General features: G+C 42.4%; 1 long non-coding RNA gene across 1 annotated transcript; it reads left to right on the plus strand.

Moving 5' to 3' along the window:
• The first annotated feature begins 1,730 nt into the window (after positions 1-1,730).
• Positions 1,731-20,377, plus strand: LOC310826992. The gene is made up of 4 exons (XR_014556103.1): positions 1,731-1,878; positions 3,112-3,241; positions 16,291-16,373; positions 20,012-20,377. It is a non-coding gene; the product is annotated as an uncharacterized lncRNA (long non-coding RNA).
• The last annotated feature ends 2,832 nt before the right edge of the window (positions 20,378-23,209 follow it).

The raw sequence follows: 23,209 nt of genomic DNA on the forward strand, positions 1-23,209 counted from the left end.
TGTGGAGGAGCAGAGACGCGAACCCGATTCACCAGATTATGAGTCTACCGCTCTTAACCACTACACCACACTGGCTCGCCACACTGGATAGGCTTGCATTAACAAAAATATTTTAAGCAGATGCTGAAAAGAGTAAAGTGACAACATCTGCATGATATCAATAGGCAAGGAGTTCCAAAGACCAATTTCTTACAAGTGCAGAGTACTATGCTGCACCTGTAACAGTGCCAGTCCCACAGATTGAAGTGGTTGAGTGGCCCATATGGAATAAGGAGATCTTAGATCTTACATATGAAGTAAGGACGTCATATGATCTGAGCAATGGAAGTGGTGAATGGTTCTGGCAGTTGAGTTTTGTATGCATCTGAGAGGACTGAGGCATGGAAGAGAAGAGGCAAGAGGCAAGAAATAACCAGCTCATGAACCAGAGTTTTAACTAATTAGACGGGACACCAGCAGATATTTGAGGTGCTCCACAGGGGTATGTGATGCAGTTTAGCAACTGTTGAAATGTAAGAAGCAAGAGGGGCCACTAGGGGCGCATCAGAAGATGGCTGACAATAACATCTCTCTGACCCACAGGGGGTAATTAGGAGGCTGTGATGGGAGTAAATAACCTCCCTACCCCCCCCCCCCAGGATTGGGGGGGCTGCCCGTGCCTGCTGTGCCCTATACCACCCTCGAATTTGAGGGGATGGGGACACTTGGCAGAATGCCCCCCTGTGGATCTCAGTGCTCCTGGACACCATCTCTGATCCGCGCCGCTAGCTGCAAGAACTTCAAAAGGAACAATTAGGAAGAAGCTAATGCACATATTTCAAGGAAGGAGGGGGAGTAAAGACTGCTAACTGAAGAGTTCTCTGATAAACAAGAAGAGTCAGAGGAACGAGAATCAATCATGAGAAGACAGCTAAGACTCTGTATGGCAAAAGGACTGATGGGGGAGGGAAAAAACCTTTCTTTCCTCTATGTGATAAAACAAGACCCCCCCCCCATAAGTCAGAAATGCCGCTTTAATGACTTAAGCTGTGGATTTACGTCTGTGTGGAGATAATTTTTCTAACCAAAGCATGTTTTAAGAAGAGCGTGGAAAGTTTAAGAGCTCTGGAATGACGCAGTTAAAAATACTGTCGCCATATTGGTAAGCTCTGTCAGAGGACTTGAGTCTGGGAAGAGAAAAAGAGCTGTTTTTATACTGTGGGTGAGACTCCTCAGTGGGACTCAAAACGACAGATCCTGAGATTAATGATGGAAAGAGCGATGTTATTTATGAAAGTGATGATATATGGAAACCATCACGATATGAGGATTGGTCGAACAGAAAAATCCACACAGGATATAATTGGTGTTTATCTGCTTAAGGAGATTATCAGAAGAGATCATAAAGAAAAAGAAAAAATGTACGAATAAGATGAGATGTGGAAACAGCAAGATAAGACTGGATAGAATTATGAACTTTATTTGGACTGATTTGGATATGAATGCAGTAGCAAGAAGATGATCGGAATCCCCCTTCGAAACTTGAAATATGGGTCCCCTCAACAAAAATTTAAAATTTGGCTTTGTAATTCGGAATTTATGTGATGTGATGTGATTTGATTTGATTTGGTTGGTCGGTTAATAAAAATTATTTTTTTAAAAAAATAAATAAATGTAAGAAGCAAAGGTAACCAAGGATAAAGCCAGTGTTGCATTCTTAGTTACCAAGGTGATAATGGAATGGATGGGGAGGATGATCAGGAAGATGGAAACTTGAGAAGAAAGATAAGTGCTTCAGTCATCTATATGTCCACTTTTAAGTGGTAGTGAAACATTGTAGTAGATCTATCTGACACACAAGTAGAGATAGAAGATGGGATAGAAGAAAAGATGCCTTGAGTAGGGAGCTACAGCTGGGTATCATTTGCATGTTGGTGATGCTGAAAAGCTGTGGAATTTGATGTTCACCAAAGGAGACAACGGACGGAGAGAATAGCAGGGAATCCCACCCCCAACAACTGTGGGATTTGCCTTAGATCTTTAAATCTGAGCCAGCAGATTCTTACACTTGAGAGTGTATGAAGATTAGAGCTTTGTTGGATCAACCTATATGTTCACATTGTCCAGAGTCCTTTTCCCCCACCAGACCAATGCTTTTGGGGAGCCCATTCACCTTTCTTCCATAATGGAACTCCAGGTTACGTAAATGGAGATTTTAGTGGCCTCCCATCTAGATCAGAGCCAGATCTGCTCATCCTCAGCAAGATGACTGTGCTATGTGTCCATAGTCCATACCCTGAGATTTAAAGAGGGCATAAAGGCAACAGCTATCCCTCCCTGCTTGTCCTATAGCAACTTTTATTCATAGCCATTGGGAATAAAATAGATCAGTCTGATTCCAGTTCAGGATGGACATTGTAGCACCAGTGGGATGGTAGAGCATTTCCCCTTTCTATTCTGTCTTCAGGGCTGAGCTTACCAACACAACAGTCAGTGTCACAGCACACCCATAGCTACTTTGCCCTCTCACATGGACATTGTGTACATTAAGTCATGGTACCTCCTATGAGCTAGCTCCAGAGGCATATTCAAAGCTGGATTTTAGCTGCTTATGCACTGTATCTCCAGAGCCAAATGAGTGATGAGGAAGAAAATAAACATACCAATCATCTCTAGTATAGTGTGAAATCCATCTCATCTTTTTTTCATTGCACAGCAGGTAATCAAATACATATACTATAAGGCATAGCTGATGTCTGTTGCATTTGCTACACTTTATAATGAGTGGGGGAAATGTTGATCATAGGAGTAGAAAGAAAACAGATCAGAAAATGGAGTGGAATTTTCCAACTTCAGCTATATTGTAGAAACTACAAGAATCTTTCCGCAGCCATTTGCTGAACAGGCTTTGAAATCCAAATATTGTTCTTCAGAAAGGGACCGAAGAAACTACAGTAGAATATGGACCTTTGGTTTCCATATTGTCCAGACTGGTTCTCACATTGCACCTCCAATTCTGCAGTTACCCAGTTCACCTGAATTGATTTGTTTACTTCATTTCTATCCCATCTTTCTTTCCAGGTTTTAGGACAGTGTATAAGTTTCTCTCTCATTCCTTTCATTCTATTTTAGGTTAGACTGAGAAACAGTGAATGACCTAAAGTCACCCAATGAGCTTCACTGGTTTCTTTAGTGCAACAATAATCACTACAGTTCCCCCTACAAGAAGTAAGAACAGCCAACAAATCCTCATGTTATATAGGTAGAGAAATAGTATTAATTTACAGTGGTACCTCAGGTTAAGTACTTAATTCGTTCCGGAGGTCCGTTCGTGACCTGAAACTGTTATTAACCTGAAGCACCCCTTCAGCTAATGGGGCCTCCTGCTGTCACCGCGCTGCCGAAGCACGATTTCTGTTCTCATCCTGAAGCAAAATTCTTAACCCGAGGTACTATTTCTGGGTTAGCGGAGTCTGTAACCTGAAGCGTATGTAACCTGAAGCTTATGTACCACTGTATTGTTCAAACTATCATGCGTATGATAGTACCACTGTATTGTTCAAACAGGCGATAGGTAGAGAGGTCCATAACACCCTGTGTCTCCTTGATATCAGTGAAGGATCCAGAAGAGCAGTTTCATTTATTTGTCCAGAGCAGGGATAGTCAACCTTTTTATACCCACCGCCCACTAATGCATCTTTCTTGATGGTAACATTTCCTTACCACCCACCAGTGCTCGATGGAAGGAGGATTCAGCTTGTGCTGTAGAACCCCCCCCCCCTACTGCCCACCTAGAATCTTGAAATGCACACTAGTGGGCAGTAGGGACCACGTTGACAACCCCTAGTCTAGAGAATTGATATATTGCTTAACATTTTTGGCAAAAACAAAAACACTAAAGAGTTTACAAACATTACATCCTGCTCCTATTGGCCAGCGATAGCACAACATGGTACCTGCAGAGGTTGTCACACTCTAATTCCTATCAGACCCCACCAGCATCAGCCAATAGTCAGGGATGGTGGGCATTAGAGTCAAGCAACATATTAGCTACCACTGCCATAGATCTTGTACAACGGCAGACATGCAACATCAGATCACTATCAGTGCTTTTTTGGCATATAATGCCACTTTGTAAGGATAAACGTATTCATATGAAACAAAGGCAGATATCATGTAAGCCATTAATTCAAAAAGACTGTCATTCACATATGAAAAGAGCAATCAGCCAGTAAATAACTAACCTGCCAAAGGAGAACAAAGCCTGCATTGGCAGCAACTGGTGGCTGTTTGTCTAATGCAGTTTATTTGGCCAAAGTCTCACTAAAATGAATAGATCATCAGTCTTACACTGTTGCTCTAACAAAATTATAACCAGTCCCTGTATTTTGGGGAGCCAATCTCATTTCTAGGGAATGGTTTCAAAACTGGAAACATTTTTTTAAAAAACTGACCCACCTTCCTTCACTTAGCTAGGGATAGTTGCAGAGTGAAACATCTTTTCTGTGGTGTTTCCTCTATCATTTCCAGAAGGGTTAGCCTGCTATAGCAAAAGTAACAGTCTTTTGACACCTTGGGATGAACAGATTTTATATGACATAGGCGTGGAGTTTTGAATGAAACGTACTGTGGTCCATGAAACCACATGGCACAAGACTCCTCATTTTCCTTAATGATGTTTCTTTAACTCATGCAACTTGTCACATGATGCATGAGGTTCTGAGCATATTAGGGTTGAGGTGAACATTTTTGGTGGAAGAAAGTGAATTTGGATTCTCGAAAAGGGAACAATTTCATAGGTGGGTCAAACATAATCAGGGTATGTTGTGGGTTCACACTTGGTAGTGGCAGATGCTTCTCATTTAACTTCATATTCTTGTTGAGATGAGTTGTTTTGCCACTAACTTCAATGGCAGGGGTAGTGGTAGGAGCAAAGGAGGAACTCCTTGAGGCAGTTAGTAGCTGCCACCCACCCAGATGACCCTAAAATGGCACTACATGTGTTAGATGTTAAAATAGAGTCATTCCAGGGTATTCTGGAGATTGAAATTACATCTGAGCACTGGCAAGGATAGTTTCTCTCTTGTTGCTAGCATCATCACAAGAAGTGGGGTCAAAACCACACTCCTGACTGATGGGACAGTAAGCACCATTCTCCATAAAACACAAGGAATAATTATGTTTGGCCCATCTCCAGAAACTGACAAAAATTACCATGGACAACCAGCATCTTTGAGATATGATCACTCTCTTTTCCTGGAGCTGTGGGGTTGAATGTTAAACTGTTAGAGGTATTAGATTATGGAAACAATCTTGGGACCAAAGAAACTCAACCAGTTCAGGGTGCAATTAGGTATTTTAGAGTGTGAAACATATTATGCAGTTTCTATCTGATGTGCCAGTTTGTGATCTCCTGGGACTGGGGGCACAGACCCATAAGAACAGACAATTGATAAGCTACCTTATCAGGAAGAAGGCTTAAACATATTTTCTGACATGTCCTCTTCACATGAGAGCTATGTCCAGGAAGTGGGGGGACGATGGTGATATGGCATGGTATCCCACCAAGGTTTTACTCAAATAAAACCCATTGAAATTAATGAAAATAACTAAGTTAGGTTCATTGATTTCAATAGGTCGACTATGAGTAAAACTTAGTTGAATCCCACTTACAAGGCACTCTCAAATCAAATGCTTCCACTATGGCAAGGACTTTTGGCTTCACAATGGAACTTCTCCTCTCCTCCCCCCACATGCCCCATCCTTTGTGACCCTTAAATGTGCCTTCCAGAGCAGATTCAGGGAGGACACAGGTGTGTGCAGGGATAGGACATGGCAGATAAGTTTCATGGCACAAGTGGAAATCCAAATGCTAGTGAAAGAACTTTGTTGAATACCTCCCATACACCATAAAGTTTAATAGATTCAAATTAGAGAAGTGAATAAGAGCTGGGGAAGAAGTTTGTTGGTGCTTTCTGCTGTCATACCATCGGACTGATGTCCAGAATTCAGGGTTGGCCCAATTTGTTTTTGGCACCTGAGGCGAACCACAAAATGGTGCCCCCTGCCAAGGAAGAAGGGCTTAATGACGTTCTACATCAGGAACAAGGAGGGGATAAAAATCTACATTAGGAACAAGGGTGGGAGGAGACCAGCAGCAGCTCCTATTTACCAAGAGGCCACTGTAAAGGCTGCTTTAGAGGGGCTGCCATAGAGATGGCAGATCCTACTTCCAAGGAGCACGCCATATCTACTGCCATTGCAATTTCAGGAGTAGCGGGTGATGCATTTCTTGGGGGCTAGATCTGCTGCCCTGCTTGGCATAGTTCATAGCTTCTCTGAAGCTGAAGCTGAGGCTCCAATACTTTGGCCACCTCATGAGAAGAGAAGACTCCCTGGAAAAGACCCTAATGTTGGGAAAGATGGAGGGCACAAGGAGAAGGGGACAACAGAGAACGAGATGGTTGGATAGTGTTCTCGAAGCTACCAGCATGAGTTTGACCAAACTGTGGGAGGCAGTGGAAGACAGAAGTGCCTGGCTTGCTCTGGTCCATGGGGTCACAAAGAGTCGGACACGACTAAACGACTAAACAACAACAACAACAGATCTGCTGCCCCTTTCGATCCAGCTGCCTGAGGCACTCACCTCACCTTGCCACACGGGTGGGCCAGCCCTGCAGAATTCAGTCTATAAAACAGTAGTGATTTCTGTGGTACAGTAGAGTTGCCCTCCTGACAACAGTGTTGTTATGGCTTACCTGGGTAGCACTGAGGCAGGGCAGCAATGACTGGTCCCTCCAGTGACCCACATGGCCCTGACCTCAGCCCCACCCTGCCCCACCCCAAGCCACCCAGCTGAGGAGCGATCCATGGTTCCCCACCACCACATATGCCACTACTGCTGCAAAGTATGAGATTAGACATTTTCAGGCACAGCACCTGGCATTATTTTTGCTTGTGACTCCTTAGACTGCTTTGCTATTTGCCCATTCCGTGCAGCAAGTTGGAAGTTTGGCACATTAACAAATTATCCCACACTTAATTTCAAGATGTTTTACTGCTGTTGGCTTGCCGCTGCCCAACGTCAGAAAATCAATTGTAGAACAAAGACAATGTGTGGTGGAGGTATAATTTTTCCTGGGGGGATTTTATGCTTAAACACTAGAATTTGTGTAAACACATTTTTCAAAGAAAATTAGCCATAATACTTGGCCCCCAGGTGACCTATATTTAATGTGTGATTGTGTGATATACTGGTAGTTGGGCATGGAGGGGGGGAATCTGGCTCCTGTTGGTTTGGCATTAGTCAGAAAATGCCTATGTCCAATTACTAAGAGGTACTGGTCACCGGTACGCGGGTGGCGCTGTGGCTAAAAGCCTCAGCGCCTAGGGATTGCTGATCGAAAGGTCGGCGGTTCGAATCCCCGCAGCGGGGTGCGCTCCCGTTGCTCGGTCCCAGCACCTGCCAACCTAGCAGTTCGAAAGCACCCTCGGGTGCAAGTAGATAAATAGGGACCGCTTACTAGCGGGAAGGTAAACGGCGTTTCCGTGTGCGGCTCTGGCTCGCCAGAGCAGCGATGTCACGCTGGCCACGTGACCCGGAAGTGTCTTCGGACAGCGCTGGCCCCTGGCCTCTTAAGTGAGATGGGCGCACAACCCCAGAGTCTGTCAAGACTGGCCCGTACGGGCAGGGGTACCTTTACCTTTACTGGTCACCGGTAAATCTCTTAGTGGGTTGCGGTGTCCCAAGAACCAGTGTTATGAGTGGGAGGGATAGTCCATTATCAGAGCTCTAGCATGGCTCCCAAATAGAGCATGATATACTATAGATCACAGCATGCTCTAAGTGAACCGGCTTGAATCCAATAAGGTGCCCAGTATACCCTTGCCTGAGAACAAGGCCCTTCTGCTTGCAAGGAGAGAGGACTAGTTTTTGCAGAGTTGCCCTTCCCACTACAATATTTGTGTAACATTTTATGCTATTCAAGAAGCTGCTCCAACTCCTCAAAAAACTTTTGGGAAAGCAGAGAAAACCATACTTGGACCGCAGGAAAGCCCTGTGATCATAAGTCTACCTCAGGAAGTAGGTTTTCAAGTCATTATGCTTTTATTGTGACAAAGTAATCTAATCTGAACGCTTCCATGGAGTTTTGTGGTGCTTTCCTCAAGGAAAGGATAGGGGCTTGGGATTGGGACAGGGGCAAGGTAGGAATGGAAGGTTCTGAAAGAAAATTAATAAATACGTATGTCCCCTACCCAAAAATAGTGATTCATTTTTATCTCTAACTTTATACCAGCTTAGCTTTATTACAACTGTCTCTTCCTGTCTTCTTTCCATGCCCTCCCCAGTGTGTATGTAGTTCAGAATACTGTAGTTCAATGTGCTTTCAATAATAATCCTGTATTAGTTCTCCTTTCTGGAAAGCAGTGGATTCTGTCAGCATATAGTGCAGGGGTCCTCAAACTTTTTCAGCAGGGGGCCGGTCCACTGTCCCTCAGACTTTGTGGGGGGCCGGAATGTATTTTGGGAAAAAAATGAATGAGGGATGATGAGCGGCGCGCAAAAGGGCTCTGGAGAGGGGCTGCTTTAAATGGCGGCCACTCGAGAGGGGCGTTCAGCCAACCTAGGCTTCTGTGTCTTGTGAGTGGCAGGGGCTAGCGGCAGTGGCAGAGGGACAATGAGCGGCGCTTGAAAGGGCTCCAGAGAGGGGCCAGCACCAACAAAGCCCTGTCGCCTTCCTCCTCTAGGCAGGGCAGGGAGAAGCCAGGAAGAGGGAGGAAGGAGGCGCCAGTGCCACCGCTGTGTGAGGAAGAGGGAGGGAGAATGAAAAAATGTACGCACTGGCGATCCACACGCTGGCAATCCATGCGGCGATTCTCGGACCATCCACAGGCTGGATTTAGAAGGCAATTGGGCTTGATCCAGCCCACGGACCTTAGTTTGCCAACCCATGATATAGTGTAATGAAAGACCGCTGGGTGCTGCTCATTTAACCCTAATGCATTCTAAATGAAATTATTGTTAAATGAGTTCATAACGAAGGTAAGGCTTGAAAGTTGCCATCCTTCACTGAAAACATTCAATTGTACTGTTCAAAGTCTACTTTAAATGAAAACACATGCACTCTTGTGTTAAATGACTTTCTTCCATTTAAGACTGTCTCTAAAGTCCACGACTGTAAGGAAAATCTATCCCAGTTTGCTTGGGTTTGTTTCTCTTGGAGATGCTAAGGATATTACATCAGGCATCCATGAGCTGATCGTCTGAAGAAAAAATGGCACCGATCAACAGATAACTGTCCCCCTTTGAGCCTGTAAGTGATTTGATTTGAGCTTCATAATTAGCGGGCACACCACGGCCATAAGGGAACTGAATGTCACAGCTCCTTAGCTGCTGACACAAATGCAGGGAGAGGCAAGGATTTGAGGAGTGACACCTCTTATTAGCTCTCGCATAGGAAAGACGCACACTGAATGACCTACAGAGGGAAATTACAAGTTATAGCACTCTTGTGCCAAAGTCAAGCTAGCTAGACAGTCATCCAGTCAAACAATTTAATTCTTAGACAATAAAAAGGGGAACTGATGGAAGAAGACCTTTTACTTAAAACCCTTCAACAAACCAGACATGTCAATAATATTTACTGTACCTGCCATTTGCACAAATACAGAGCACAGAGACTGCTAAAACCCTTCAAGCTGGCTACACACTGTCAAATGCAGTATCTCTATTATCATTGGTATTGATTTAATGAGCATGACAATTTTGGGACGTGTGGTGGCTGGATGAAATTTGGAGGCTGCCTCTTTTAGTGGTGGAAATATAGTAAATCCACAGCAGGCATGGCTGCACAATAGGAAGATGTGGTTACTGTCAGTCCTCAGGTCTTCCCCCAAGAGAAGCGGTGCAAATTTGTTGCCAACTCCTGTGTCTGCCCCATGTCTCGCTCACCTCACGAATTGTGGTTTAAACAATTATTACATGTACAAGGGATACCAGTTTTCCCACACAACTTTGGACGGTCCCTGACTAGTGATGGGCAAACCCGTTAGTCTTTGTTTCTCATTTTTCCAACCTTAAGATTAGATTTCTTCATCAATTTGCCAGTTTTTCATTTAACATTCCACATGGAAATTTGCATACATTCTCTCACACATTTCTCTTAATATAGGCTTCCTCTTCCTGTCTCTTTTTCCTGGCATGTCATGTCTTTTAAATCGTAATCCTGAGGACAGAGACGGTCTTAAACTTCTTCTTTGTAAATTTCTTTGGGAACCTTTTTAGCAAAAGAAAAAGAAAGGTAAATGTGTTATCTATGTGCCTCTTCCACAATTTACAGTATGCAAGCATTGGAAGATGATTAGGCTGCAGGCAGTTTCTTACAAATTGCTGCCCATATATAGAGAGAGAGGGGGGGGGCAGGCAGGCATTCATAAATAGATGCATACTTAGAACAGGGCACTATATTATTCAATACAGCCTGTTTCACATGGTTATAGCCAGTATCTTTGTAAGCAGTGGTCTGAAATGTTCTATTCTCAATTCTTTAAAAATAGCTTCCCTTGCAAAACAAAACAAAACAGGATGAATTTTGTATCTGCCCCTCCATTTTTTAACAGCAAAAGAACCTATTGAAGCCCTTTTACTCTTCATGGATTTTGCCTCCCCCTTTTGTGCCCCCTTCCTCTTGCCTCTCATTGACAAGCCCGCCCATTCTGTTTCGACAATATGTTGTTATTAATCAATAAGCTGACTTATGGCACCTGTCACCCCAGAAAGATGCTGTAGAACGGCACAATATGGGATTGGGGTGGATTAAAGTCTTCTGCCTGCATATTCGTGCACTTCACTTTTGTATTAATTGTTTATTTCACAGCAGGTGTGCCTGTAGAACAGCTGGCGCCCCGACTAAGCCCTTCATCTGGCACATGCCAATTTGACAATTGGAAATTCTCTCAACTTTGTAAGCAAGAGTCTGCCTTGAAAGCCCCAGGCTGTCAATCAAATCCCACAATGCTCAATTGCTCTTGTTCCTTCATGCACCTGAAACTCCCAGTCAAAAGACTGATAGCAATAAATGCTGCCATTTGAGCTTACGGAATCGGAAGCAAAGACATCTGGCAATAAAGTCTTCAAATAATGTCTTGCATGAGCCGCACTTGGTAGCTTTTAAATCCAGTTATACTGGATTCATTGTTACTACTTTTGAAGCGGTCAGGTTTTCCAAAAGGCTACTTGTCCAATAAGGCTTCTGCTAAAGCTGTAGATAATTAACCTGTTTTAGGCAATTATCTTACTCCCAAAGCTGTATTGATCATGATACACTTAGGACCAGTTGCCCTGTGTTTTTGTTGAATTTAAAAGTAGCTGCCACGGGCTCCAAGGAATAACTCATTTTCCTAAATCTTCCTTCTCTTTTATGTGTATCTTGTTCTTTTTCTGTTCTCTTTCTTTTACTTTCTTTCTCTCACTTGACTTTATTATTATATATTTTAAAAAGTTGTTGTGGATTTGGATGTCTCTTAAGATACTATGCAACAGCTTTTTTCTGTTTGGATATTATGAGGTGCCATTTTGAATCAAGATGGTGAAGATGCTGAACATTTCAAAATTACTCTGATTTTAAACAGTGATTTCAAAGCTGCACTGATTTGGGGGTTTCTTAGAACTCCCGAGCAACGAGACTACTAGTAGTGTAATAATAAGAGGGAAAGGATCTGGGAAAGAATTAGGATGGGGGTGTTGGGGGTGAAGGCCTGGGCCTGGGCCTGTTTCTTCACATGATAGCCCTATATGTAAGTAACACATGAAAAAGGTTGGTTCATAGCACTCTGTCTCAGTCCGTTGTGCAAATCACATAGGCAGAGTTCTACATAACCTTTGCTTCTAGTATTTGGTGTCTTGGATTGGGGGCAATAATCAGTGCAACATCCAAGTGGTGCATCTTGTCCAGACTGACGTACCCCTCAGAGGAGATGATAAACCTTTTCTAAATTTAAGAAGATTTAGGAACTTGCTGACTGAATAACACTATGTGATCCATTCTGCCTATTGTCCTAAACTGTCCCAACTATTTTTTCACCACTGTATTTCTATTCAGTGCAGTCAATAAGGTTTTTTTATTTTTTTTAAAGGCAGCATTGGAGATTATAATGTAAGGAGAAGCACATACTCTTAGAATTCAGGAATGAATGCAGCAAAGATCAATCCTGTATCAACTGAACAAGCTTTTTTATCACTTGACAACCAAACCATATATCCAATAAGTTCTGCACCGCAGTCATTAATTGTAGACATGCTCCCAAGGGGCCCTTATCAGTTAGTAAGAAAAAACTTTAAATGTTTCTGTTGCGGTGTCACTCCAAAGATATGTCCACTGTACACATTTCATGAACACCACAACATAGCCCTGATAAGCTTTGAGACCAAGCATTACTTCTGTCATCTCAGTTTGACAAATAATATTTTTCTGTCTGCCAAGGAGCTGCTTTGGTTGACCTTCAAGAAATGCCATCCTCCAGACAAGGCACTAAAAACTCGGTCCCTTTTAGCCTGCATTAGAAGGCTAGAGATTTTGCGACATTTTGAATCATTGGAAATCAGCTGTGCACCTCTGTATCCCATCCGAAGAAAATCAATATGTCCTGGAAATCATAAGAAATGCTAATCTTAAAACACACAAAATTGCCGAGCGTAAACAGGCTCAGAGCAATATAGATTCAATCCATTATAAAATTGAGAATAACTGAACAAACGGGTTCTAAGTGATGATACAGACACACAGGAGAATTCCAAGGGAGGCACAGAAGTTTGTAACATTACTAATAATTCCCCCAAATCAAGCCTCCTTGTTGGATCCCTTAATGGATGACAAAAATAATATGATTTCTTTCTAATATTGTGTGTGATCAGCTAGAATATATGCAATTGATGACAAGGTGGTATAAACATGCATTAAAAGTTTGATGTACCTTAAAGTAGCTTTGGGCATTGCAGTATGGTGTATAGATCAGCATTTTTTTGCCTATACAGTAATAACTTGCAAAACAATAACTTGTGTTCCTGTCCAACAAGATTTTGACCTCTACACATATTTGGAACTTATGCACCCCATGGGGGGCAGATCACAACTTTCTTTATTATCATGTTATACTGGAAACACGAAAAAGTAGAAGCTTAAGTCACTTATACATCAAATGTCAGGGATTGGCTGGATGAGAAACGGCAACAAGTAGTCCAGGAGGAACCTGAGAGGGATGGGGACTTTGAACCAGGTTCAGACTGGTGAGACAGGGAGGAATCATCAGCAGAGTGAGGGTGAAGTGGAGATGCTTGAGGTAGCCACAGACGCTGATAGAGAAGGAGCAAGGACTGTGTCTTCTGCTCTGCAATACAGTCCGGATTCAGCTCTTTCCCCTCTCCTACTCTCAGCACAAGAAAGAAGGGTCAGGAAAAGGCTAGAACAATTGAGAAAAGCTGAGTCACGGCGGGGGGGAAATGCAAGGAGGGAGGTACAAATAAGGGGGAGAGCAGACGGAACTTTAGCTTCTGCAACTGACGTGCTTATCTGATGGATGTGCTGGGAGATGACTTCTTGATTACTGAGCAATAAAGTTCATTACTGCAAGCACTGTGCCTAGTTCTGCTTACAGTGTCGGACAACAGATGGAGGGGGTTTTCTGGCAGCCTGATTCTTGCAACATGAGAAGAGGCATCCAAACCCATTTACATATGTTCTACTGATGTTCTACTACCTTCACTGTCAGACGTAGAATGCCATGCTAGGACTTCCCACAGGTATCTAGTTGGCCATTGTAAGAAGAAGATGCTGGACTAGACAAACCTTTGGCTTTTCTTATGTTCTTATGTAATATTTTTACCTGGAATTACACAAGCCATATGTAGAAGTTCTTGAGAATGAGCTATGTGCTCGCTAAACTAGAAGTTGGTAACCTATAGCCCTGCTGTTGTTGTTGGACTCCAAATCCCATCAGCTCCAGGCAGCATGGCCAATGACCAGTTGATGGGTATCCAGCAACATCTGGTCCAGCAACATCTGTAAGGTCATAGGTTTCTCAGCCTGGTCTAGATCAGGGATAGCCAAGGTAGTGCTCTCCACATGTTACTGGACTACAGCTTCCATTATCCCAAATTGTTTGCCATGTTGTCTAGGGCTTATGGGCTTGGAGTTGAGCCACATCTGGAGGTTAACATGTTGGCTATCCCTGTCAAGATACTGAAACACACAATCAGAATCTGTTCAGAAGGTCTGCCCATATTAAGTGCCTGAAGAAGACTGCAACTGCTTCCATCTTTGTGACTGTTCTCACATAACTCCAGGAACTAATACGGCTTACAGTATATAGCCAAATCCCACTGATTTGGGAGGCGTGACATTTGCATGCTATATAAATAAAACTTCAGAATGTTCCTGGATCCTGAAAATTGTAGAAGCCACCATGAAAGGGGAGGTAACCACATTGCCTTGGGCATGTCTACCATAATAGGACAGTAAGTGGGATATGCAGGACAAACTGCAATTGTCTACATATTGAGAATCAATTTTCTTCCATAGATCCTGTAGTACATCTTTTTTTAAAAAAAATCCATAAATATCATATTTTCCCTGGCATTAAACCACAATGTTTTGCTAGTGCATCCACTGAAATTATGAATACTGTAGGTAACATGATTACACAGGTTCTTGGCTGTCATGGACCAGAAGAGATGAATTTCATAACTCTGTCTCCTCTGCATTTCATGACCTATTTTATTTTCTTTAAAATATTTGCAGAATAATCCTATACATGTCTAATTGCCAATGCTCCGTATAGTCCAGCATCCTGTTCTCACAGTTGTCAACTCAAATATAAGTCCCATTCATTTCAATAAGGCTTACTCTCAGGTAAGATGCATAGGATTGAGCACTTGCCCACTAGTCCATGAGCAAGACTGACCCCCCTTAACATGTCATGAATGCCTTAGCATGTTATGAACCCTCTTCAGTGATGGATTTCCTGTGCACCTTGATTTGTGGGTATGGCTATCCTTCAGCCCCACTGCAACACACCTACCCCAAACCCATCCATTGCATGAGAACAGAATTATTGTGTTATTGGTGTTAAGGACTAACTTAAAGCTAAGTAACAAAAAACAACAACCCTGTTTTCCAGTTGCCTGGAACAGGTCTACTTTCAGTGTTTCTATTCTTTCAAAAACCAGGACCAATATTTGACAGTTGCACAGATACACCTACATGGTAGCAAAATGAATACACTGAGGCTTATTCATTATAACTCATTGTATAATAATGTTTCAGAGAAGGTTCGGTAAATCCATTTTCCCTTAGAGCACCCCAGCACAAAATTGCCCCAGTTCAGTCCTAAATGCATGTATAGAATAGTAGAAAGTGAAATCTTGGAACCATCAGGACCCAATTTTTCTGCCCTTCATTTGCAGCTATGGGAACAGCTATCTAGATTTAATTTTAATATGTCACCATTTTTTCCATTTAGATCCAATAAATAGCTGCAGGATATTCAAATAGCTTCCACCACCTGAGACTTATATAATGTTCCAGGGCAATTTGCCTGTTATTTTCGGAAAGCCAGATTAGCTGCAGGTCTGATTGAGAGATGCTCACTTAAGAATATGAACACAGTAGTTCAAATATTATTTATTAGGAGAGAAAATAATTGCAGGGGAAAGTTGTCTAGCAACTTACTCACTCAAATGCACACAGAGAAACACACACACACAAACACACAATGTATACAATTATTCTTCTGTCTGATTTAAGGAAAACTGTGACTAATTATACTGTCAAAAAATAATCTAGCTAAAAGACCAGACTTGGTGGGAACTGTGGATTCAGCAGCATGGGTTGTGCTTTATTTTATTTTATCTAACACCTCACAAAAGGATATTAATAATTTTGTATTAATGTACAGTTTAAAAGCCTCTTCTTATCAGGAAGTTGCAAGAAATCAAATCTGACATATAGTCTTTCAGTTCTTGCCTGCCTACATTGATTTGTTACCTGGTGTGAGTTCTTGCAGAAGAGTGGAAAACAAGCCTAAAATCGTAACAGTCTTCTTATCTGCATTTTTGTACAGTGGGTTTAGCTTTGCAACTGCACAGGGAAATAAGGAGGCTGGGTGAACTGGGCCACATATATTAATGTAACAACAACAGCAACCCACCGGCACCTGGAAACCATGGTATGGAATATTCTGTGTCCAAACCCAGGAATAAGGAGGCCAGATACTGGTGATGGATTGAACTACAGTCACATTTTCTTTAAACTTCAGGGCCCCACAACTCCAGGCAGATGTTGCAGGCAGACCTCAAGACTGTTCCATCTGGCCACCAGAAAAGCCCTTCACTTTCAAAGGTATTACATTATCTAACCTGAACCTTTCCTACACCTCCCTACCAGCAAATCACAAAGTCAGATGTTACTGGATTATATTGTTGCTGTCCATTGGCCAATAATGACTGGCTCCCCATCCCTCTATAGCATAAGAGCATCATCACCTGCTGGTGCATCTGGCACTAAGGTTTGATTAAGAGCAATGACAATGGTTTGGAGCAAAAAGAATAAGCAACAAAGGTCATCACAATACACTATTATTATTTTTGTAAAAAACGATTTGTAACAAGGGCACATTTTATAATGTCATCCAAAAAGTTTCCCATCAGATTTCAGAAGCAGCAGAACGAAAAATATCTAATGCAGGGTCTCTCTGGATTTTGAATAGAAACCTATGGACAGTTACTGTACTTGGGAATAAAGCCCATTGAATTCAATGGGACTTGCTTCTGTATAACAGCTGTTGATGTGGATGATAAAAAAGTGAATGCCATCTTCGGCTGCATTAACAAAACAAACATATCATGAGAAGCAATAGTTCCATTCTATTCTGTGCTGGTTATACTGCATTTGGAGTATTCTGTCTGGTTGTGGGCACCACTTTTTAAGAATGACTTTGACAAAAACTAGTATGGGTCCAGAAGAGGGAGGCTGCTGAGCAGGATTTTGAGGGATCTTGAAACCAACTCCTATGAACAGTGCTATTTTTCTAGAAACAGAGAAGCCATAACTCACCATTGATGCCTCCCTTGTTCTCTTGCAATGGCAATGGCACCCATCTCAGAGGCGCCGGACTGAGTTCCAGTTGAAAAAAAGCTCTGTCCATGAGAAAGAGCTGGTGGTGTTTAACTTCCTTAAGAGAAGATTTAAGTGGAGACATGATAGCTGCCTTCAAACACGCAAAGAGCTGTCATACAGAAGATGGTGCATGCTTGTTCTGCGTAGCTCCAAGGGAAAGGACTAGAACTAATATGTGGAAGCTGCAAGGAAGTAGATTTTGACTAAACATTAGGATACCCTTTCTAATGGCAAGGACTGTGTGGGAGTGAAACAGAGTACCTCAGGAGTTGATGGGTCTCTTCATAGTTGCAGATGTTCAAGTAGAGGCATAAAGCTATCTGTCAAGGATCTTGATTCCTGAACTGAACAGGGGTAGGAATAAATGATCTCAAAGTTTCTTCCCACTTCCATGATTCTTTGATTCTTTGCATATGACTAGTCAATCAGTCTTTCTTGTCACTGTGACATATTTTCTCTCTCCCCCCCCCCCCATCTCCCAGGCACATCTTATAATTCATATGCTTCCTGGAGAGTGAACTTTAACCTTTCTGCAAGTCTGACCGCAGCACTCAGATCAGCTCTTTTGATCAGTGCTCATTGGAATACATAGTAAAGCTTTCAGATGTGCTGGTGTTTATAGGGCTATTTTTCAAAGCTACAAGATAAATTTGAGCCTGGAACATCAGCGTGTGTGCTTAAGGGTGCCAAGTGCTCATTTTTTAATCATTGAAGGAAAGCAGCTTGCAGGTTGGGAGGAAAATACTAAAATTGTGCATTAATCAAGCAGGGGTTGACCAATAGATCACAAATACTGCACAGTGCAGAGCTGTGCATTTCCAGCTTTTTAAATGAAGAAAAAAGTAAATGCTGAGAAGTGAGATGGGAGATCTTTCAAAACATATCCTTCACTCTGCTCTATTGACTAGAGCCAGTCACAAGGAAATTTACCATAATTTGGAGGAATGAAATGAAACCACATTTAAGATCATTCTTAAGGAAAATAGAGAATATTCCTTAGTGAATTATTGCCTGGCATGCAGCCTTACCTTAAGGCTTCAGCAGATGGTAAATCACTTTCTAGAAGTTTTGTGCTAAGTTTAAAGCAAGCACAAGAAATAAATGCATATATTGTTTCTAAACTCTTTTCTAACACTATTTTAAATGAATCTTTTATACTATTTATGGAAACTGCTTGGATCGTTTGATTGCTTTGTTTGATTGAGCAATATATAAATCTTGCTAAATAAATTAAAATACCTAAGAACTACAGGCAAAATTGCAAATTTCACAGCAGTAAATGCATGTTTGCCAGGAAAGAATGGCTGGACAGTGTGCTATAGTAAATCCGAATTTCATAATAAGGCTATATATGTATATGTTGCTCATGTCTGAGTCATGTATTTGGGCCCTCTCAGATGTTTTGGATGACAAGTCTGCTTATCTTAAATGGTCAGAAGGCATTGAGGCCTGGCCACAGCCCTAGTCAGTGATCTGGCAGCCAGCCAGCGAGGACTGCAGGCCTGCCTGCAGATTGGCCTTTGGCAGGCAGGTCTGGGTCCAGCGACTCCCCAAGGGGTGGGCCAAACAGCCAATGGGCCTTGCTTGGGTCCATCCCCTGGGAAATAAATTGAGGTGAGCCCAGCACTCCTTCTCAGTTTTTCTGTTTGGACAACAACTCCCATTAGTCCAAAATACAGTCGTACCTCAGAAGTGGAATGGAATCTGTTCCAGAAGCCCGTTTGACTTCCAAAATGTTCGAAAACCATAGTGCGGCTTCACAATCAGAAGCCACAGAAGCCCCGTGGGACATTCAAGTTCCAAAGATCATTCACAAACTGGAATACTCACTTCCTGGTTTGTGGCATTTGGTAGCCAAAACGTCCGAGTACCAGGGCATTCAGGATCAAGGGTACGACTGTATCTGGAGAGCACCAAATTGGCAAAAGCTCCTCTAACCATTACACTACGCTGACATTTTTCATTGCTAGACATACACTTAAAACACCTTAGGTGTACACCTAAAACATAATGTAGGGAACAGCTCTTCTACCCCATAAAAGCAGGGAGTACAGAACCAGAAGAACCAGTATCTGCAGGAAGAATTAGCTGAAAGGCACATTTCAGATTCGCTTAAGTATTTAGAGGGAAAGTAATCAAACTGCTAAGTGAAAGCCTGGGAGGATAATTATAATTACATTTTGTTAATGTAGTACTGTGAATGTAATGAATGCTTGGTCAACATTTCTGCTCTCTCTTTGTAAATGCATTTCTGAACTGCATACCAACATCTCTGCAAGGGAAGAATCTGAAGTTGTGTGTATGTGCTTAAGATCACAAGAAGAGTATAAACTGGATCTGACCAATGATGCAACCCATTATCTGACTGTTCAGCCCTCGCTTTGTAACATTTCAGTGTACCACTTCATTAAGTGATCATTCTGACCCTGGGCATGGCTCTTACGTCTCCAAATAATGCCAGACTAAGTGTGCATTGCTTCTTGCATCTTCCCTGCCATTCTTCTGGACATTGGCAGAGGTTTTCAGAGCAGGAAGGATTCTTGCTCTTACCCAGCCTGGCCTCATTTAATTACAACCCAGCCTTCACTTGTGTTTGAAGCCTACTGAATCTCATTAACTCCAATTGGACTAAATTGGCTTATATCCAAATGCTTCTGCTTGATTGGCTTGTGGATGGGACCGCTAGTGTTCTGCATCCCCTCTAGTTATTATTAAGCTAAAGTCGGCTTGTGCTTAAACAAATTCCAGCCTTTGGAGAACTGTTTGAAGAGTGTGGCATATTGAGATTCCACAACTTTCCCTGGACGCCTCTTGCAATCTCTGCTCACCCTCATTAATAAATATTTGTCTCTTATTTCCAGGTTTAGTTTGTGTTGATCTCCCAGTGGTCCGTCTCAGCCAACTTTCCGTCTCTTACCACGGCAATTTCAGATCCTTCACAGAAAGGAACCCAATAAGCAAACAAACAGAGGAGGCATTTACAACCACTACCTGCTGCTAGCTGACAAATACCCTGAAGCAGAGGAACACAAGCGACAATGTACAGGATGAAAGAAAAGATGGCCTCTCGGTAGTAAACTGTGCCTGAATTTGAGCAGCAGTAACTTTCATGAGGACAATATAGCAATGCACTGTGGATAAGGGAACAAGTGTATGTGTGTGTGTGTGTTGCACTTTAAAACTATTGTCTTCCCATTTCAGTCAACATAAGATCATTGGGATATATACACCAGAAGCCTCCTGATGTATATTTTGCTCTAGGATTCTTAGTTTGGTCAGAATCGAGTATACACTTTCGGAGTTAACACTAAATACATTACTTCTGGTACATGAGCCACCATAGCAACTAGAAGGCTGTGAAAATTTGTGTCCCAGACTTTTTAGACTTGTCTACCAAAGAGGAGCATTGGTTGACAGATGTGAACTATATTGGCATTATTTTCAGCTCTCCTACCCCAGTAGCATGGTGTGTGGTTTTTTCCCAGTGGGTAAAATGTAGTGAACTACCACCCTGTGGCTCTATATAGCCTTCTCTGTTTTCTCCTAATTGAAATAAATGCAAAACTGATCATTGTATTTGTTTGGATAGCTCTAGAAGTAATGGATTGGTGATACACTAGGGATAGTGTCTACCCCAAGGAGAACCCCACTTTGATGCATGTGTTAAGTCCTATGCATGTGTTTTTTCCTCATGCAAAGAATGTGCAGAGAGGGACAGAGGCAGATTTAGGCCAGTGTGTGACTAGTTCCACTACACTACTGTAAGTGCAGAGCCATGGAGACTCTGCAGGGCGTCACGGGTATGATGTAGTGAATTGAGCAGAACAGAAGGTGAAAGGCAGGGGGCGTTGAATTTTGGCCTCGCACTGGGCACCACTGAAATTTGAAAGACCAATTGTCTGTAAGATGCCACCCATCCCCACAACCTCCACTGTTAGACTTGGCATGTTGAGGCCGAATGTCTGAACGCATACACATTCACCTGCTCAACTGAACATACTGAACATGCGCAGTCAAGGCTCCCAATCGCAGAGGGGATTTTTAAGAACATTTGGTGGCTTCAGCTCTTCATCAACATGCAAAGGTTGAGAGTGGAGCTGCTGAGGGTTATTTGGTGGGGTGTGAATGTATGACCCTAATCCTGCTTCCTGTTTTCTCTGGCTAACATCTGGGTAGAGCTACAGGTAGACTTAAACTATTGTTGCCATCTCACATATGATGGCTTGAAGCATTATGGGTAATTGCAACTGTTATTTAAATACTGCACCACAGATACAGCATAAACTTCATTTATATACTTGGACATTATTTTTCAAAATGCCCCTCGGTCTTGAATAACAAACTTTTCCTGTGCTTTAAGATACGAGAGGCCCATTTATTCTCCTGCACATGAAACCTAGACATGGAGTCTTAAAGCACAGCCTGCCAACATGCCAAATGAATTATCGTTTTATAATGAGGGCAGTGTTGGACTGCAAACACAGCACAGCCAGCTAGATTTAGTTCACTTGCAACCTTTACAGCCACCTAAATCTAATCAGTATAACATCCAGCCATTAATAATTTTGTTTGGGAGTCTGAAGTTTCTCCAGCTCAACTTCCCATCCTTGGTAAATGAAGTATAATTCCTCAGTTTAATGGCATGGAGGATAATATAAAATGAAGGATGATCTAAAGTGTGCAATATATATTAAAATTAGGGATGGGAAGAACATCCCTGCTCTGCTTTGTAGTTAATTTGATTTTAAATATGGAATTCCAATCAATCAGAGATAGGCTATAAGGTCATCCACATGCTCCACTGTTACTTGGTGGCTTCCACAAACTGTTCAACACAGATGAGGGCTTCTCCACAACCTCAATTTTCCTCCCAAAATTATCTGAGGAAGGCCAGTGTAAGTCTGCACGGCCTGCACAGCCTGCAGCCTTTGAGGCCTCTTGCCACATGGGAATGATTGTTCCCATAATGTCAAAAGTCCCAAACATGTACAATAGCATCTCCAGCCTCCATACACGTTATAGCCTTTGTGGCTAGATAATCTTTCACCTGTCTCCTTTATGTTGCACCACAGAGTCAGGGAGAGTGGCAAAAGGGCAGCATTAGCCTAGGAAGTGGCATCATCCACCCCTTGCCCATGTGCTCCCCATTCAGTGTTATCGGAACAGTGTGAACTGCAACCATGCAGGACTAGCAACCATAACACCTGAGTCATGTAAGAACCAATGGTAAGCATCACTGATTCCAGGAGAACTGCGTTTGGAAGATCCTGTGTACAGAATGGTCTCACCAATGTTCTCCATGGAATTTTTGGGTTGCCTTTTGAGCACTGTTCATGGGCACTTGTCCATGAATATTCAGGCATGATGACAGATGTGTGATGACTGACTTTCTAACACGTCCAGGTTTCCGAATGCCGAACTATGCATCTGAAATTAAGACAGAGATCACTGCATGTGCAGTTGAATATTCAAGCATGCTGAACATTATATGTATAAAAATGTAAACAACAGGCAAGGGATTTGGTTCCTAGCTGCGAACAAGGAAGAAAAACATACTGTAACTGCTATGGTTTTTATTTGTAGTCACTGATGTGGAATAATCCTTAATATCACATTAAATGTAATGTGCTAGAAATGTTGCACTAAGAAGAAAATGTGCATGGTTTGCCCAGTGACTAAGAAGGGGGCTTTTGCTGCCCTTTTTAGCATAGACTTGTGCCACTGTGGCAAATACAGAATACAGTTCCATAGTTTACAGGTTGCCGCTTCTTAGCTTCAGAAGGCATTTTAAGCCCTTCTCTATCAGACCATACCTTCTCCCTCTAGTCCAGTTTTCTGTTTTGCACTGTGGCCAAGCAGGTGTCTTGAAGAAGCCCACCAGCAAACCTCAGCAGCCATCCATTGCTACTCTTTCCTCATAAACAGGCATGCAGAAATACACTGCCTTTGAAGATTGAAGTTCCCTTTTGCTATTGCCCAATCTTCATTTCAGTCTCACATCTTTGCCTTGGAATGTACAAAGTAATAAATAAATACTGTTTTGAAACTATGTGTTTCCT

This window comes from Podarcis gaigeae (genome assembly GCF_964106915.1).
Source record: "Podarcis gaigeae genome assembly, chromosome: 11".
NCBI lineage: Eukaryota > Metazoa > Chordata > Lepidosauria > Squamata > Lacertidae > Podarcis > Podarcis gaigeae.